The 10,544-nt window shown below is 65.0% G+C and overlaps 1 protein-coding gene across 2 annotated transcripts in view; it reads right to left on the reverse strand.

Moving 5' to 3' along the window:
* Positions 1 to 10,315, reverse strand: part of ADGRB1 (adhesion G protein-coupled receptor B1) — a 74,860-nt gene extending 64,545 nt beyond the window's left edge. The window contains exon 1 of one of the 2 annotated variants that reach the window (XM_074317052.1): positions 9,696 to 10,315. The gene's annotated coding sequence lies outside the window, so the exon portion shown is untranslated. The remainder of the gene's footprint in view (positions 1 to 9,695) is intronic. The other variant, XM_074317053.1, reaches the window with a different exon arrangement.
* Positions 10,316 to 10,544: the final 229 nt, after the last annotated feature.

The raw sequence follows: 10,544 nt of genomic DNA on the forward strand, positions 1-10,544 counted from the left end.
GGCAGGCTCAGGTGGGCAGAGAGCTGGGCGGGCCAGGGGTACATCAGTGTGAGGCCCCAGGTCACGCAGCCCTGGGGGAGGCCGATCAGTGTGGAGTCTATCCCAGGCCTGGGCGATTGGATCCGAGATGGGGAAGGGGCATGCAGAGGAGGTCCTGACCCTAATTGGCACCCGGGTGGTCTCCTGGAGGGGGCAGTGCCTGGAAGGGGTCTTAGGATTGGGGGGCAGGGTCCCTCTGACTGCTGGGGGTGCAGGCAGGTGGGGAGAGCTGGGAGGACGTGGCATCTGGGTCAGGAAGGCGGTTAGAGAGGAGACAGCATCTTGGAGAAAACAGACTTCCAGCGTGGACAAGTGGTTGATGGGTGGCGGGCGCCCTCACTGAGGTAGGGGGAGTGCACATGTGTGCACAGCCCATGTATGTCCATGCGTGTGCCTTTGTGTGTATATATGTGTGTGCGCATGCACATGTGTCTGTGTGTGCAAATACATGTGTAGCATGTTTGTTCAAGGTCACACGGCAGAAGGAGAGCCAGGCTTAGCTGTGCAGGGATGTGGGGGGCAGTGGGACAGGGACCAGGGTTGGGAGAGGCGGCCCTGCTGGAGAGGACCATTCAGGGAGAGCCCAGTGGCCAGGCTGGAGCCCCGAGGAGCCCACGGCAGGGCCTCAGAGGAGGAGGTCCTGGCCAAGTGGGTGGCAGGCTGCATCCCAGGTGCCCTGTGTGCTTGGCTCCGCGGGTTGGCTCCCCTCAGCCACAGCCAGCACCAAGGCCTCCGCTGGGGGTCAGAACTCTCCGCACCTGCTCGCCAAAGGTGAGGGCTGCAAGAGGCTGGTGGATGCTGACCCCGGTGCTGGGGGTCCATGAGTCACTGCTCATTCCCCCATCAGTTCTCACAGGGTGACTCTCCTCTCCCAAACCACAGGCTGCTTGTCTGGTGGTTGGTTCCCCATACCCTGGTCTGGGTCATTGCAGCTTTCCACGGCCACTGCCCGTCTTAAGCTCCCAAGGATAATGCGCGCCCAAGCTCCCTGGGGACCCGCCTCTCCTTTCACCTCCTCAGGGCCAAACTGCCCTTGCTTCCAGGAAATTCTTCCTGGTGTCCTGCCCCCATGCCTTTGGCCAGTGTCACTCCGTTCCTGCCACACGGCTTCCCACAGCCTGCAGACTGGCCTTTAGGTGAGGGGTGGGGGCAGTGAGCATGGTGACGGGTGGAGGCCACCAGAGACAGGACGGGGTGACAGTGGAGGTGGGGGACCTGAGTGCCAGCCACGCCAGGTGGGGACGAGGAGCTGGGAGTGACGTTAAAGAGAAAGGGTGACAATAACTGTCATTTACTGACCGCTGACCGCACACCAGGAACGGGTCTGAGATCTTTTGAGACCCCCACCCCACGCCTTGTTCATCTCACGGCCCCACATCATGGCTCGCAGAGTCACCAGCAGCTGAGGGATGCTGTGCCCACCTCCCACCTGTCCCAGACGCATCCACGCACATGCGGACTGCTGTACCCTTGCCCCCCAGTCAGAAGCCCTGGTGCCTCGGTTTCCCTGCTGACAACGAAAGGCAGGGGCTGGGGCTGCCCCTCGTGCTCCAGCCTCACCTCAGTGATGCCGTCTGAGCCTCCTCCCCAGGCTCAGCCTCCACGTCCCCTCCCCACCCACCCCAGGCCACCAATGGCATCCCCAGACACCAGCCACAAAAGGCGCTCTGTTGTCCCGCCTGGCCCTCTGAACAGTGCCCGCCTGTGTGTCCTGGGAAAAGGCTGCACTGGGGGAGGGGCGCGGTGGGCACCCGTGGCACCGAGGACAGCCCAGGGGCTGGTGGGCGGGTGGGGGCTGGGAGAGCAAGGAGAGGCCGCCTGGGGTACCCGACCACCACAGCCCATGGCAGCCTGCCCTCCCGGCTCAGGGTGCCCCATGGGCCACACAGATGCCTCCTGGGCTGTGGCAGGTTGGGCAGCCTGGTAGGCAGAGGCAGTTCCGGCAGGGACCCCTGACACACGGACCCCTGAGTGGTCTCAGGGGCTTGGGGCCACAAGAAGAGGTCATGAGAGCTGGGCAGGCCTCCTTCCGTGAGCACAGAGCCAGGCGGGCCCTGGGAGAGCCAGCCTCCCCTCCCTGTGGCCACTATCTAGCCCCACCCTTAGCGCCTGCCAACCACGCCCCAGTGACCACTGTGGCTGGCTGTGGGGCATCTTGGGCTGGCCCTAAAGAGCCCCCGGGTCTTATTCCACTTACAGCAAAGACCTGGGTGAGGACCAATGAGGTGTCCCTTGGAGCTGGCAGGGAACCCCGGGAAGGGTTGGGTTACCATCAGGCTCCTGAGAGGGGCACTTGCCCACCACACCTGCCAGGCCTAGCCCCATGGAGGGCCTCCTTCTGCCTGCCTGAGCCCAGGGGCCGCTGGGGCAATCTGGCCAGAAGCCAGACAGAACTGCCTAGGAGGAGACCCCTGGAAAGTACACTGCTGGGGGCTAGGGGGAGGTGCCTTGTCCGGGGCTGGCTCTGTTCCAGGCCGCCCTGCTCAGACCCTCACCTGCTCCCCCACCCACAGACAGCAAGCTTGGTATCACCTCTACTTCACAAAGGAGGCAGACAGACTGAGAGACTGCCACCCCATTGCCCCAGACCACCTGGCCCTGGGGTCAATGGCCAGCTCTCTGATGGGCCTCGGAGGCTCTAAGCCTCCTCACACCTCCTCTCGCCCAGGACCTGGTTACCCCAAACCACCTGCAGGCCTTGAAGACGCTCCAGCTCCTGGGCCTTTGGTTCAGCCATGCCCCTCGTTGGGCTGCCTCTGCTGCCACTGCCTGGCACACACTCACTCATCTCAGGACACAGGGCAAGGCGCTGCCCGAGAGAGCCTTCCCAAGCCTGCAGGGACTCCCAAGCGAGGACGTGCCCTCCCGGTGCTCCCACTGTGTCCTGCATCCCAAGAATGCGTGCACACGCATGCATTTCTATACGTGCAATGCGTGCTTGCAGCCATGCACACGACACACTCACATGCAGACACACTCCCCTGGGAAGAGCCCCAAGTGGGGACAGTGATAGGGTTAGTCCCATGGGACTCAGGAGGAGGGGAGGCTTCTGGAATCTGGGTGTCACCTGTCATTGAGCTTTCCTCTCATGTCCCCCCGTATGGTGCCCTAAGACAGAGGCTCTGCTGCAGTGCTTGCCCAGCTGCCAGCCCATGAGACGCCCCCAGCCACACACCACACCACACCAGGATCTGAGGTCCCCAGGAGGAGGGGCTCGTCCAAGGTCACCTGCCCAAGGTCACATGGAGAAGGCATGGAGACAAGATCGGAAGAAGCCATCAGGAAGGGGTCCGGCTACTTGGCTGGGCCCTGGGGCTGCCCTGGGAGGGATGAGGTCCCAGGGGCAGGACATCACACTGTTCATGTGCCACACTGATTGGTTAGGCCTGGAGGATAGAGACAGCAAGGTCCTGACAGCGTGGGCAGAGATGAGAACAGACAGGCACTACTGAGGATGGATGTGTGTCATGGAAGCCAGGTCCCCTGGGTCCCGATGCCCCCAGCAGCACCCTCGGCTGTGGCAGGACTGACCATCCTAAGAGGGAGGGAGGGCAGGCATGCTGTCCCAGTCTTCAGAGGAATGGAGGCTCCCCAGCTGGAGGCTGTCCCTTGGGGAGCAGGCCCCAACCTAGGCCTCCCAAAACCCACGGAGTGCCTCTGTCTGGGATGGCTGAGAAGAGGGGAACAACGGAGTACGGCGCTCGGTCTCAGGCCTACTGCCAACCCCACCCCTTGTTCTGAGCGGAGATGGGGTGGGCAGCCAGCCTCGACCCAGGGCAGGACTGCGGAGCCCATGGTGGGACAGGCTGGGCACGGAGGACTGTGGGCGTGTGCACGTGCAGTGTAGGAGCGAGTGTAAGTGTCCCAGGACGAGTGTGTCTGTGGGATTGTGGGCACATGCAGCCTGTGAGTGGCCAGTGTGCACATGTGCGAGTGTGTGTGCTGTTGTGGAGAAGAAGGTACGGCCTGGGGACAGGGCAGTGCGGTGGCAGAGGGCGCTCTCTCCCTCTCACTGAGTCCTGCTCTTTTCCACTCAGGTTCTGAAGTCACACATTCCTCAGGGGACAGGATGTCCGCCCAGCCAAACTGGGTCCTCACGAAGACTTGCTCTCCACAGCACATCCCCCACAGACGCGGCACTCTCTGGTTCAGGGCACACTCAGGCAGGGCAGAAGGACCCCAAGTATCACCCAGTCGCTGGTCAACGTCACCTTGCCAGGCAGGAGGGAGGTTCCTGTCGGTCTGGGGGTGGGGGGTGTGGGGGCTCTGGGCCCCGGGAGAGTGAGTCAGTATTAATGGGTGGCGGACAGACTTTCGGGGGTGGGGCCAGGGGCTTTGTGTACTCCCTCCACCCCCACCCAGGTTTGGCTCAGTGGCAGGGCCACGCTACCTCTGTATGACCCTGCAGATCTCCAAGGCCCTGCTGCCCCTCACTGCAGGGTCCTCCCCTCCCCTCCATTCCCCTGCCTCTTCACCACCCGAGGGAGCCTCAGCTCACTTCTCAGCCAAGTCAGCACCCCCCAAACCAGCCTCAGAGCCCGACTCTGGCCGCCTGTCCTGGGGGCCTCTCCTGGCCTCTGGCAGTGGTGGGCTGGGATCCCACAGTGACCCACCAGGGCCAAGCAGGCCACAGGGACCCCATGTGCACCCCTCTGAACGAGCCCTCAAGGACGCCCACAGAGCCACATGGGCAGGAAGACGGCGGTGGGACCAGCATAACGATGAGGATGATAGGGATGCCAAGGGGGTGGTGGAGGGTGCTGGGGGGCCATGGGGGTGGGGGTGAGATGACATAGGGGGTTGGGGTGGGGTGGGGTGGGGTGGGGTGAGCCAGGTGCCCATGGGTAAACAGAACACTTCCATTTGTCTAAACCACTTACAGGACAGACACACAGGATTGTGCTTGTGGAGGCACAGAACATTCTGGAAGGACAAGGGCACCAGTAACAGGGTGATACAGGATGGGGGGTCTGGGGTCTAGGGTGGAAGGGGACTCCTTCTGCACTCTAACCCTTTGGTGCCAACCCCAGCACTTGCCACTTTTTCAATTAATAGAAACGAGTTCGTCTGAAAAAGGCGGGTGGGGATGGGGGCGCAGAGCAGGACATAAAGGGCCCTTCCTAGCCTCTTTCTACTTTACCCCCAGCTGTAGTCCTGTGTACCCCAGACAGCAGACAGCGTCCCCACCCACAGCCGAGGAGACAGGTGCAGGGAAGGTGCCGGGAGATCTCCTGCCAGAACCGAGATCTGCACCCAGGGTTTACTTTTAGCTGCATCTGTGGATTTTAGGGTCTCCTGTGGGGGAGGGGGTTCACACCCCTTGCACCTGCACGTACTGAGTTCCAGGCATCAGAGTTCCCAATGAAGCTCCTACCTCTCAGGCCTTGCTTATCCCAGTAACTGTAATGGGCAGTGGTGGGAGGAGGGGCCCTCCCATGCCTCGCCAGGCCTGACATCCCACAGAGGTGGACCTCTGCAGGGGCCCAGATCTGGGCAGTGGCTCACTGTCATGCAATGACTGCCTCCCTCTTCTTCATGGGGCACGTGTGCTGCACTGTGCGTCTGCTCGTGTGCCACACTGATGGGGGGTGGGGAGGGCAGGTGGCCATTCTGTTAGGGTGAATAGTGTGCAGTGCAGTGCAGCTGTGGGTGGGGCAGGCCCCTGGGCATTCTGCCCCCTGCGATCCTGCTGCCCCAGGAGCACCCATCATTTCTCTGGCCTGTCCATCAGCTCCTGTTTAAGACCCTCCCATGGCTCCCAGGACATCGCCCGGAGCCTACGGGGCTCTGAGGTCTGTGCCAGCTCCCTCCGAAGCCCCGTCCTGCCAGCCACTCTCCTCTCCAACTCCTGTCTGCTCCTCAAATCTGCGCTCTCACCGGCCACAGGCCTTTGCATGGCTGTTCCCTCCATGAACCTCCTGACCGCTTTAGCCCCACCCCCCACCCACGGCTCTGTGGGTCCCGGTTGAGCTGCCGCTTCCCTGTGGAAGCCTCTCAGGAGCACCACCTCTGCACTCCTGCAGGTGGCTGTCCTCGACCCCTTGAGTCCATTCACAGAGCTTATCAGGGCTTCTTTGCTCCCATATTCCCACCAGCCTTGCGGGTGGGGGGACCACACCCTCAGCCTTGAGTGCAGTGCACCCTTCGGAGTGTGTACACCTGGGCACCCACACGTTTAGTGTGTATGTGCACGCAGGCTGTGCACAGGGATCCCGGAGTCCTCCATTTACCCAGAAATCACAGCTCTGCCCCATGGCCCAGCTGCAGCAGTGAGGCTGGAGGGTACCAGAGGACAAAGGAGAGAGGGGGTTTGCGGGCACGGATGGAGTTAACAAAACCCTCCAGGCTCTGGGGTCTTCATGGGGGGTTAGAGTTTCACTCCCAGGGGTCCATCTCACAGACAACACAGCTTGGACACAGGAGCTGCCCTCAGGGAAAACGCGGTTCTACTAAACACTGCCATTCACACAAGACCTGTATCTCGCCACGCACACACATATGGCAGTTTGTACGCCTGCACACACATGCGCGCAGCCTGTGGCTGGACACGCATGTGCGTGCCTGGCACACATGTACTCATGCACACATGTACACAAACACGCTCCCTCACGCCTGTGCACAATGCACGGGGCCAGGAGAGTTTGGGAAGAGATGGGTGACCGAGGCTTGGGTTGAGCCGCGAGTGACCGGACTTGACAGGGGAGCAGAGGGACCGGCAAGCAGCTGGGGCTGCCCACGCTGGGGCGAGCGCCACAGGCCGCGGAGGAGAGACGGAAGGGGCGGAAGGGGCGGGCAGGGCGGCGAGCGAGCGCGGGCGCCCTCTCCCGCGCATCCGAGGCAGCGCGCCGCCCTCCGCCCTCTGCCACCGCAGCCCGGCGCCAGCGGCTAGTACCCGGAGCCGGAGACTTTCCCAGGGGGCGGGCTCGGGGCCCCCAGGGCCCGCTCCAGGAGGCGGGGCCGGGCCGGCCAGCCGCGGGGCGAGGGTGCTACGAGAGGCGGCCCGCAACCCAGGCCGCTCGCCCGGTCCCGCGGCCGTGTCTGCAGGTCCCGAGTTGCCTCGGGACCTTGCCGGCCGGGACTCTGCAGGCCCAGCATGCTGTGGGCCCAGTACATTGGATCCCGGGACGAGGGCCTGGGCCGGAAGGACTCCGAGAGCATATCCCGCGCCCGGATTTCACGGATGCGACCACCGAGGTCCGCCAGGGGCCGTAGTCTGCGGGCAAGGGAAGGGACTGGAAGGGCTCGGCAACTTGGCTGCGTCCCCTACCCGGCCCGGGGTCCGGGGGAGTGCGGCGTGATACCCAGAGCAACGCATCGCCTTATCCGCCCCCGCGCGGGTGCGCGGCGGCGACAAGCGCCCTTCTCCAGAATCCGAGGCGGCAAACTCCCGGCTCGAGCCCCGCGCACCATGCCCGTCCGCGGAGCCGCGCGCCCCCCTGGCGCATTCCCGCACGCTTCGGGGCTCGGTCCCCGCCGCCCGGGCTGCAGAGCTCCAGGCCGGCCTCCGCCCCCCCAGATTCAGGCGCAACAAGTCTGAAAGCAGCGCCCAGGAGCAGCCGTGGAGCCGAGAGGGAAGGCGCCGGGCCCGGCGCGGGGCGCTCCAGGATCCCCGAACACACGCCATGTCCGCTTCCAGGGACCTGGGTGCAGGGGGCTGACTCCGCGGGCGGTCCACACCCGCTCCCAAGGCTCCTGCTCCGCGAGGGCGGGGACGCGCCCAGGAGCCGCCGCCCCCTCCTACGCTTGCTTGACCTTGCTAGGATACTCAAAGCCGGACCCCGCGGCACCCGGGCGTCCGGGCTCAGAGTTTCGCTGCCGCCTGCGGTCAGGAGGGAGCGGCTCTCTCCTTCTACCTCCCTCGCTGCCTCCTCCGCTGCGGGGGTCGCAAAGGAATGTGATGGCTCAGGGCTCTAGAAGACTCGATGGCCGCCTTCCCAGACCCCACACATCGTATATCACCTCCAAGATGTGAAAAGGGACCCCAGCCTCGCATCCCCCCACCCCCACCCGCGCGGCTGCTGCTGGTCCCGGGCGGAGGCTCTTGCTCCGAGGGGGCGTGTGTTTGTGTCCGTGGGGGAGGGCGCCGTAGGTTTCCTTGGATCCCGAGGGTGGGGTGGGAGCGCAGACCTCACAGCCCCCTCCCCAACACACATGCCAAGCGGCTCCTCGCGGGCGAGAGTGCGCGCCCCCTGCCCACCCACACGCCTTCACACCTTTCAACTCGTAGGGAGTTGCGGCTAAGGAATCCTCGCACTAGACCCGGGGGAATGGGACGTGATGGGGAGCGCACGGAGGGAAAGGGTACTGGAGGACGGGTGGGATAGGACTCTTGCGGTTCCATCCTTGGTCCCTGCGGTCCGGGAAACTTGCAAGCCCAAAATAAAAGTAAAAAGGGATGGGTGCCCAGCGCCCGGGGTCTGGGTGTCAGGCTGGGCGCTCTCTCTGGGCGGCCTGGGAAGTGACCCAGTAGGAGCCTCCGCGGCCCCGCGGAGAGACCTGGGCTCGGAGCCGCAGCCTCCGAGCAGCGATTTTCAGCTCTGCTGCTCCCTCGCGAGGCAGGCCCGAGGTGCGCTCTGCCCTGCTCAGGGGTCCGCGAGGACCGGGCTAGAGGGTGCCTGGCTGAGCCAGAGCCCTCAGCCTCCCCGGGAGGCGGCGGGGCCATGTCCATTCCTCTAGGCTGCTCCGAATGAGCGCAGTGGCAGCGGAGGGCCGGCGGCCTCTGCCCGCTGAGAATGGAGACCGAGGGGCGCCCGGCGCCTGGCCTCAATGCTGGGCGCGGAGAGGGCCCAGGGCCGACCCAAAGTTCGAAGCGGCTTATCCGCGCGGCCTATCCGACCCAGTGGAAAAGAATACGAGAAAGGAACAGCCAGGGCGTTTGTGTGTGCGTGTGTGCGTGTGTGTGTGTGTGTGTGTGTGTGTGTGTGTCGCTAGGGTAGCCCTTCTCCCAATTTGGGGTAAGAGAACCTCTGGGGAGTCTCCACCTACAATGCTGGATCCATGGGTGAGGGCTGCCAGGGGGAAACCGGGGGCTTCTCGAGCAGCCCTGGGGCTCTGTCCGTGGGGGAAGGCCACCTCAGCCTCCAAAATGTCTTTAGGGGCTCTTGGTGTGATTTAGGGGAAGGGGGACACGCTGGGGTGTCTCTCCTCAGCCCACCTGGGTCTACGTGTGACTGTGGGGATCACAGCTGGGGCTCTCAAAGACCCCTGCCAGCGTCTGTATGTGTTGGGGACATCACGGGAACGCCTTCCCTAGCCTGCCTTGGGTCTGTGCATGTGATGGGAAGGGGCGCCTCCCCCAGCCCAGCCTGCCAGCCTGGCCAGGCTGCGTGCGAGTAGATTTGGGGAGGTGAGCAGTGTTAGGGGCCTCTCCCACATCCTGGGTCGCCCCCTCCTCAGCCCGCCCGGTGTGGGCTCGCGGAGACCTGCCAGATTCCGTCGCCGCCGCTGGAGGAGCCAGGGGGCGGCGGCGGCGGCGGTGGTGGTGGTGGTGGTGGTGGTGGTGATGGGGTCCAAACTCCCGAGCTCCGAGCGCAAACCTCGGAGCTGCGAAGCCCCAAACGGCGAAGTTAGGAAGTCCGGGCGCCCGCTCCTCCCCCGCCCCCCCAGCTGCGCCCCCTCTCACCGCTCCCCCAGCCCCCAGCCCAAGCCTTCCTTACCTTCTCCAGCAGCAGCGGCCACGCTGGTGAAGACTTGATCCGACGAGTTGCAAATCCCCAGGAGCGCCCCGCGTCGCCGGCGGCCGGCCGACCGGAGTGGGGGAGCTCCTTTTGCCGCTGCCGCCCCCGGCCCGCTCCAGGCCTAGCGGGACGCCCCCTGGAGCGCTCCCGCTGGTGCACGCAGGCCCCCTCTCCTCCCCCCGCCTGCTGGAGACCCCCCGGCGCCGGGAAGGTCCGTACGCCCCGGCTCCGGGCGATGCGGAGCGCGCGGGCCCGGCCAGGACGCGGCGCGGCCGACTGTGCCCCGGACTCGCCGGCTCCGCGCTCGTTCCGCTGGGGCCGCCGCCAACGCCGCCTGCGCCCGCCGCTCCCTCTCCGGCCGCCGCCGCCGCCGCGCCGCTCCTCTCGCCTGCCCCGCTCCTCTCGCCTTTTTTCCCCTTCCTGAGGGGGGAGGGGGGGCGAGCCAAGCCGAGCCGGGGGCGGGGCGGCGCGAGGAGGAGGAGGCCGAGGACCGGGAGAAGGAGGAGGGGAAAGAGGCGAGCTGCTTCCCCCGCCGGGCTGCCGGCGCTCCCCAATCTCTCGCTCTCTGAAACTGGATCCCGAATCGGGAGCCAGAGACCGCATTACGGATTACATCAGGCTTTATACAGCTTCCAGATCACACATTAGAGGGGAGCGCGAGCGGGGGACGGGTGTGGGGGAGGGGAGCGAGATAAGGGCGCGGGGTGGGGGGGGCGGATAAAATGCACACACGCGCGCACGCCGAGGAAAGCCCGGCTCCTGCCCCAGGCAACAGGGAAGCCAGGAGTTGGGGCTCTGCTCTCTGCTTCTTACAGGAGCCGAGGAGAG

Source organism: Rhinolophus sinicus, linkage group LG12 (genome assembly GCF_036562045.2).
Source record: "Rhinolophus sinicus isolate RSC01 linkage group LG12, ASM3656204v1, whole genome shotgun sequence".
NCBI lineage: Eukaryota > Metazoa > Chordata > Mammalia > Chiroptera > Rhinolophidae > Rhinolophus > Rhinolophus sinicus.